The sequence below is a fragment of the Hemitrygon akajei genome, chromosome 1 (assembly GCF_048418815.1).
Source record: "Hemitrygon akajei chromosome 1, sHemAka1.3, whole genome shotgun sequence".
NCBI classification, from domain to species: Eukaryota; Metazoa; Chordata; class Chondrichthyes; order Myliobatiformes; family Dasyatidae; genus Hemitrygon; species Hemitrygon akajei.
In genome coordinates, this window is record NC_133124.1 from 99,796,262 (window position 1) to 99,805,359 (window position 9,098).

The 9,098-nt window shown below is 38.1% G+C and overlaps 1 long non-coding RNA gene across 1 annotated transcript; it reads left to right on the plus strand.

Annotated features, from left to right (window-relative positions):
• Positions 1–3,881: 3,881 nt before the first annotated feature.
• Positions 3,882–7,222, plus strand: LOC140732297 (uncharacterized). The gene is made up of 3 exons (XR_012100041.1): positions 3,882–4,136; positions 4,584–4,741; positions 6,829–7,222. It is a non-coding gene; the product is annotated as an uncharacterized lncRNA (long non-coding RNA).
• The last annotated feature ends 1,876 nt before the right edge of the window (positions 7,223–9,098 follow it).

The following is a 9,098-nucleotide window of genomic DNA, read 5'->3' on the forward strand; positions in this document are numbered from 1 at the left end:
AGTGTGAGATAGAATTAAGCTGTACTTTAAAAAAAATAAACTATCTTACAAAAATTACTACCGTAATAGAAATGGACATAGATATTACTTAGTATTTATATTGAGTGTAACATCAATGAATTCATAAAAGGCAAGTCTTATAAAAAAACAATTTTTACCTATTTTCATTGCCAGTAAAGATCTTTACCACTGAAAGCTCATACTAAGAATTTATAAGTGTACCTCCCCAATTTCTGGTCAATTATTGATGGAAAGTCATTTGGAATGTGCATGTAAATGTAACCTTTTCCCACTGAGCAAACTTCCACAACAGAGAGGCAGATCCGTAGCATTAATATAGCTGATCTATATTCTTTAATCTTCGGTTCTAACTCTATAATGAAATACAATTTAAAACTCGGACTGGCAACATCTATTGCAGAGTCACACAGCAGGAAAGCAGGCCCAACGCATCTATGCTGACCAAAACCTCTATCTAAACTAATCCTATTTGGCCCATATCCTTTCAAAGTTTTTCTATCCGTGTAACTGTCTAAATGTCTTTTAAACATTGTAATTGGACTCAGCTCTACATCTTACTCTTATAGCTTGTTCCATATACCAACACACTCTCTGGAAAAGCTGCCCTTCAGGCCCCTCCTAAATCTTTCCACTTTCACCTTAAAACTATACCTTCTAGTTCTAGATGCCCCTACCCTCGGAAAAAAGACAGTGAACATTCACCTTATCTACACCCCACATAGTTTTATATGCTGTACCTCTCGAGGGTCACCCTTCCCTCAGCCTCTAAGCTTCAGGGTAAAATATCCCAGACTACCCAGCCTCTCCTTTCAACTCAAGCTCTCCAGTCTCAGTAACATTCACACAAATCTTTTCTGAATTCTTTACACCTTAATGCCATCCTGCCAATAGTTGGGTGTCCAGAATGCACTAAATACTCCAAGTGCGGTCTCACAAATCACTTTGCATAATACAGTTGCATAATGATGTTCAACTCCTGCACTTAATGCCCTGATTGATTACAGTAAGCAAATCCAAGTACCTTTCCTACCAACTTGTTGCTCGCCTCCACTTATGCACGGGAGGGGGGACTTTGGGGTTCTTGTGTTTCTGTTACCTGTCATTTATTCTTTGGGGCACTTCTCTGTTTTCGTGGATGTTTTGCGAAGAAGAAGCATTTCAGAATGTATATTGTATACATTTCTCTGATATTAAGTTGAACCTTTGAACCTTTGAACCTGTGTCACACTTTCAGGGAAATGTACCTTCAGGTCTCTCTGTTCTACAATACTCTCCAGAGCCCTACCATTTATTGTGTATGAGCTGCACTGGTTTAACTTACCAGAATGTAACAGCTCACACTTATCGGAATTAAATTCCATCTGCCATTCCTTGGCTCACTTCCAAAGTTCATCTAGATCCTGCTGTAATCTTAGATTACCATCCAATACATCACCAGTTTCGGTGTCCATCCCAAACTTACTGTGTCAACAACATTGTCATCCAAATCATTTATGTGGATGATAAGCAACTATAGACCCATCATGGACTCCTGTGGCCCACCACGGATCACAAGCCTCCAATTTATTACCCTCTTCATTGCAGATGACTTTCAATATCTGGTGTTTACTCAGTTTCCACAGGCTATGAGAACAACTATTGCATTTATTAATTGGTACATGGTATTATTAAATAATATAATTAGAAACCATGCTGAAGAGCAACACTGACTTAATAAGCACTTGTGAGTTATTTATACTGCTTTGCAAAATAGAGTATGAACCGTACCTATTTTTATCTGTACCGAGTAAAACATAGAGAATGTAATTTGGCAGAATTATTGCATTTCATGAAAGAAAAAGGCCTCGAGCAATAAAATGATCAAATAAAATATAAACAATTAATAAGTTAAAAGTCAAAGAAATGAGTTAAGTTAGATTATATGTTCTGCTGCTTTGGAGTGGGTTTTTTCTCAACGTGAGCTTTCAGGCTGATGAGAAGGAGACCTCACGTGAGATATCACACATTGCAAAAGGAGTCTTTCAGCTGGCCAATGGTTGTGTGACTATTGGTGGCTTTTCAATGCATTCACTATTCTGTTATTCCTGAACCAGGCAGTTGTATCTCATCTCATCTAAAGATGGCCAATAAGTGTCAGAATGGCCCAAGTTCACCAGAAAGAAATCAGAATCTTTACTTACGAGGAGAAGCTGCACAAACTTGCCTTATCTTCAGCCTTAGAACTTGTAAAATGAGTTCATTAGGGTTTTTAAAATCATTAAAAAATAGAATTTGAGAAATTCTACAGGGAACCAACTTTAAATTAGACCTTAACCAAACCTGGAAGAAAATCAAGAAGCAACTTTTACTAGAAAATAGTTGGAATCAAAAGGCTACAGGTGCAGGAGTTGAAATTATCAATGCAAAAATCAACAGTTCTTTAAGTAAAGGTATCAATAATAAAAACAGGTGTGTAAAATTTAACTGGGAACCAACTGAATAATGAGGAACAGTTTCATGAGGCAGAGTGGGTTAGTCCTATTCTAATAACAAAATGTAAATGTGTACTATGCGACTTTCAAAGGAATTAAAAATATTGAAGGTCCACTTTTTGCCAGCTCGGTTCACTCTTGTTCCTGAGTCAAAGGATGAATTCCAGCTTTACTTCCAAATCTACACTGGTTCTCTGTGCAGTACCACGAGTATATTGTGTTGTTGAGCATCCACTTCTTGCTATGAGACTTTAAACTGAAGATCAACCCATCTGCTCTAATACATAGCAGATTCCATGATGATAACCAAGTGTACTTAACTGCTGTTGAGGCTGACATTTATCCATAACACAATATCACCCAAGTGGTCCAGTTTGTCAATCAGTTCGCAGATGCATGAGGGGCCTTCCATTAAGCACACAGAGATTCCGTTTTTGTTCAGACCAAACATCAGAATGGGGAAGATAGGTGACCTAAGTGACTTTGATTGTGGAATGATTGTTAGTGCCAGACAGGGTGCCTCGAATATCTCAGAAACTGCTGATTGGCTGGGATTTTCATGCACAACAGTCCCTAGAGTTTACAGAGAATGGTGCGAGAAATAAAAGAATTATCTGGTGAGTGGCAGTTCTGTGGGGGGAAATGAGTCATTAATGAGACAGGTCAGAGGAAAATGGTCAGACTGGTTCAAGCTGCCAGGAAGGCGACAGTAACTCAAATAACCATGTGTTACAACAGTGGTGTGCAGAACAGCATCTCTGAACACATAACACATCAAACATGAAGTCGATGTGCCACAGCAGCAGAAGGACTCTGAACATACAGGAATGCACTCTGTGGCCACTTTATCAGGTATCTCCTGTACCTAATAAAGTGGCTACTGTGTGTGGAACTTTGTTTTCCCTTGTAAAGCAGGAGTTACACAATGTGACCCCAGCAAAATAAAAATACTGTGTTGATGCTGAAACAGCCTGCATCTATCTGATCTTGAATGTCAAACAGCTCATGCTACAAATAGAGCAAGACTTAATTCCTAATTTTTCTTTCAAAAGGCTCTCTGATTATAATTTACTTTTAAGTAGCTTTGTCTGCTTCATTAAACATGGAGTAGGATTAGGAAAAAAGATGAAACTAATCTCTACAAGTTTAAAATATGCAAACACGATGAGGCAACATGATCAACCTACAAAAAGACAGCTATCCTTCTGACATTAGTTCAGTAAAGGTAACTACAGATAAGATGTCCTTGGGTTTTTTATTGTTTAAATGGGGACACAGACGTTGACACTGAGTTATTGATTTTGTTGTGTGATATTTTATGATAAAAGAACCTAGGTGTAACTAACAGTTAAATGGCATCCAAATAAAGCAGGAGCTGTCAGCTTCTGATCTCAGTAAGAGTTTGTGCAGGAGCTATGGCTTATAACAATGAGCCAAGGAGAAAGTTAGGTTCTGCTCCTTCTTTTGACCGATATTCAGTGACTTCCTTTTGAAAAACATCAAAGGCAGTTGAGAGTAGGATATCATTGCTAACTATTGAGGATATATACTCACATGAGAGAAACAGTTTCTTCATCAAGGTATCAATAAGTCTCTTGCTTATATGGAACCAGACACCAAAGAGAGCTTGAGAACTTGGGAAAGGTGAGTAGCACAAAGGGAGATTGTAGCATAGTCCTGTGGTGATTTGGGACCGCAAATTTTCTTACAATCTATTAGTTTCCAGTAACACTATTTTTGCTACATGTGACTGTGCAACTGAACTGGTTGGGTGTGAAAAGCAGCATCATAGATGACTTTTTTTGTGAAAGTTTGGTCTTGACTGAAGTATTATGAGAAGACCAGGCATCTTTTGTTCTTGGGTGAATATCCTTGCTCATTAAATATTGTAGACATGTATGTCAGCCAGTTTCTGTGCAGAGACAAGTACAGATTATCTCTGGACTCTTCAGAGAATCGACGGGATTTTTATGTGAAATTGTGAGTATTTCTTCTGTAAATATTATCACGATCAGGATTACTGTACTCGCATGCTGAAATGCAGAATTCCTGAATATCTTAACAACTGTTTACCACTTTTATTACAAGCAGACTCTTCCACTGGGCTCTGGTATTCTGGTAAAGGAGTGTGAATTTCCTGCAGTTCTTCAGGACTTCGTCTGAGCAATTCTCCTGAACCAGTTCCAAAAAGACAAAGGGTCAGTAGCTCTGTTGTTATCGACAGAGAGAAACAGCCACAAAGGATCAAGGCGACTTTCAGGTCTTGGAATTGAGTTTTGTTAAATATTTAAATTTGTTAATGATGGAAGTTTAAGTATTTTTATTACAAGCATCTGCAATAGGATGCTTTTGCATTAGAATTCAGCAACTGTTAGGTTGAGCTTAAGATATTTATGACAAGTACACTGCCCTGATATCATCCAGCTCATGATCAAGCAGCTTGAAAGTATCCTCTATTTATACATGTGGCTTCAGACATCTTCACCAAAACCTTCACTTATGCTTCTGTTAAATAAATAAAATGTCAAATGGCAGAATGTGCAAACACCATGTATCGTTCCCCAACCACCTCCAACTATCATACAAACATAAAAGCCTCCCACCATTAAAAACAAATCACATGATCAACTAGTATGAAGGCGATTTAGATATATAAGGCATCTGTTGGATTGTAATGCAGCCTCCATTTCTTTCTGCCATTGGGTTCGTGGGATATGTCTATGTGGATTGAAAAATGGTAGTACATATTTCCATTGGCTTGAAGATCAACCACTGATGCATGATAAGGGCAAGGATATTATATAATAAAACCATCTACACTTTCTCTAGAAGCTTTGTTTTCTTGCTACTGAGTCCATTCTTCCCTTAGCAACTCATTTAGGTTGAAACAGATTAGGCATGACCTTGCTCTCTGGTTCAATTCATAACTTAATTTCAAACTCAGAATATCTATATCTCACACAATAGCTGCTTCATTCTTAGCCTAATCTCGCCCTTTAAGAATAAAAATAAAATTAGGTAGGTTAAGCATAGATTTATGAAACAGAAACAAATAATATACCATTGTAGCATGTCTAGATATGGTGACGAAGCAAAGCTGCAGATTACAAAGAAGCTTCAAGGAAAATTGGAGGGATATTGGCTTAGTGCAGAAAAATGGCGCTGAGTTAAGAGTGAGCTGCCAAGTAGTATATCCCTGTTTCAATTTCTTAGGTTATTATGTTTTCATTGAAATTCATCATGATAATTTTGAAAATCAAAGTTCATTTCTCAAATATCCTTCCCATTGTTCTCTCATTTTCAATCCTTCATAAACTGCAAATGATCCAAATTATTCAAATTTATTTCCACAGGCTCCTCCAAGCTAAAGTCATTTCTCTGAATCTTGCGGTTTTTTGTCCTTTCGTACATCATTGACTTTCTTTGGAGGCACAGCTTTTTCCAGCTCTTTAGAATTCTCCTATCATGTGGCATGCTTTCATTTTCTTTGTGGCTTACATTTTTCCCAAAGCTGTCTATATTTTCATTCACTCATCTGAGTCTCTCCTCCCTTGCTTTTCATAACCCTCTGATACGCTTCAGAATGATGGGTTCATCTCATATCCTGTTGACAGTGGACAAAACCTAGTAGAAATGTTCACTGTCAAAAGAGTCCCTAGAACTTTACCAAATCTAATTATAACTTCATTGAAATACTTACTAAATAAATGATTATTCATTACAAAACCTTTCCGATGTTCACAAGTATTCATTGGAATAAAATGGAGGTGTGCTTGCAAAAAAAGCTGATGAAGTCTTGTATTAAATATTTGATGGAGTAATGGATCTAAGCATTTCTTTTCAAGCTTCAGTCAATAAACCATACCTACAAAGTGAATAAGTATTGACTTTCAGGAACCAAGTGCCTGCTATTGACCTCCAATTAGTACAGATACACCCACCACATCATTTTGCTATTGATTTAATTGTCTACATCTCCTTAGGGTCTTAATATCTAAATTATAATGGAATAATGGAAATCAACTTTGCCACTGCCATTTTTCATTCATTACTACCTCCCCTAGAGCACAATTCTTGAATCATATAAATACCAGAATTTTAAGTGGTTTTAAATATGTTACAATGGCGCACACCATTATTCTCTCAGCAAGGTTGGGCATTCATTAGTTTTCTAAATTATTATTCATTCAACTTCATTGTCAGTAATTGGAATGTGGGTGTGGCATTATGCTGGAAATTAGTAGAATAAGGAAAGAGGTATTATTATAAATAAAGACCCCTTTATTTTGAGGCTATGCCTTTGGATCTTAGATTCTTCTACTAATTTCTTTGACAGATGCAACGGTTCTTCACATGGCCTTAGGTCACCATCAGGTAGGAGGTACAGAAGCCTGAAGGCAAACACTCAGCAATTCAGGAACAGCTTCTTCCCCTCTGCCATCCGATTCCTGAATGGACATTGAAGCTCTGGACACTACTTCAGTTTTTTAAATATACAGTATTTCTGTTTTTGCACGTTTTTAAATAATCTATTCAATATACGTAATTGATTTACTTGTTTATTTATTATTATGTTTTATTTTATTTTTTCTCTCTCTGCTAGATTATGTATTGCATTGAACTGCTGCTGCAAAGTTAACAAATTTCACGTCACATGCCAGTGATAAAAACCTGATTCTGATTCTGATTCTGACCTGGACAATATAAATGTCAGGATGCTGTCTGATGAATATAGCTCAGTGTTTAACTCCATCATTCCCACAATCCTGATTGACAAGTTACAGAATCTGGGTCTCTGTACTTCCTTAGATCCTTGACTTGCCAAGCAGAAGACCAGAATCTGTGTAGATTGGTGATATCTCCTCCTCACTGACAATCAACATTGGTGCACCTCAGGGGTTTGTGCTTATCCCATTGCTCCTCGCTTTCTATACCCATGACTGTGAGGCTAGTTATAGCTCAAATGCCTTTTATAAATTTGCTGATCATTGTTGGTAGAATCTCAAATAAGATGAGAGGGCATATAGGTGCAAGATATACACTAGATGAGTAGTGTAACAACTCTGCTCTCAATGTCAGTAAGACCAAAAAATTGATTGTGGACTTCTGGAAAGGTAAGACAAGGGAATATGAACCAATCCTCATCAAGGGATCAGAAATTTATTCTGTAACTATTTGAAAACAATAAAAAAAGTTAAAAAAAAAAAAAAAAGAAGAAATGGAGAGAGTGAGAATTTTCAAGTCCCGGGTGTCAAGATCTCTGGTCTCAACATATCAATGCAGTTATAAGGAAGGCAGAATAGTGGCTATATTTCATTAGGAGTCCGAAGAGATTTGGTTTGTCAACTAAAACATTTGAAAACTTTATAGATGTATCATGGAGCAAATTCTGACAGGCTGCATCGGTGTCTGGTATGGAAGAGCAGGGATTACTGCACAGCACTGAAAAGAGCTACAGAAAGTTGTAAAATTAGTCAGCTCCATCTCCGTAATACCCAAGACATCTTCAAGGAGTGGTGCCTCAGAAAGACGACGTCCATTTTTAAGGACCACCATCACCCAGGCCATGCCTTCTTCTCATTGATACTGTCAGGAAGGAGGTACAGAAGCCTGAAGCCTCACACTCAAGAATTCAGGATCAGCTTCTTCTCCTCTGCCATATGATTCGTAAAAGGATGGTGAACCCATGAACACTACCACCCTTTTAAAAATATGTGTTATTATAGTTTTTGGATTGTATTAATCTATTTAAGATATACATACATATATATATATATATATATATATATATATATATATACATACTGCAATTTATTTATTCTTTCTATAATATCATGTACTGCATTGAACTGCTGCGGTTAAGTTAACAAATTTGACGACACTTGCTGGTGATAATGAACCTGATTCTGGTGGAAGCATTCTCTCCATATCCACTCCATTCAAGCCTTTCGGTATCAGGTTCCCTTCATCATTCTGAACTCAGCTGAGTTCAGGACTTGAATCATCAAATGCACCTCATTGTCAGGAAATGTTGATGCAAAAGCAAAGCAGCTGAGACAATTCAGTAGGTGTTATGCTGAGGGATGGTGACAGCTGGAGACAGTAAGTGCGATGGGTAATTTTAATGGAACCATTGAGCTGGAGTGTAAACTTGTGGGAGTTGATGCACAGGGGTATACCTTGGGTGAACAGTCAAACACAGAGCAAGGCTGAAGGGGTCTGGCTGGGCACCACCCTTGGTTTGTCTGGCAGCAGGGATGGGACCTCCATCTCTGGCTCCTCTGCAAGGAACAACAGGGGTTAGTAGCCATGAAGCTCTTCAAAGGGTGACATATCTGTGGCAGAGGATGCATAAAGACTGTGGGAAGTCTCGGCCCGGTGCAGATACTTTTTCCACATGAAAGGGTCAGAGGGAATGAAGCATCGCAGAAACTTCTTCACTTGCAGATTGGCCGTTACTGAAACTTGGTTGGAGGAAGGGCAGGATTGGATGATGCAGGTCCCGGGGTTCAGGTGTTTTAAAAGGAATAGGATGGGAGGTAGAAAAGGGGCATTGCTGGTCAGGGATAGTATCACGGCTATAGAAAGGGAGGACACTGCAGAAGG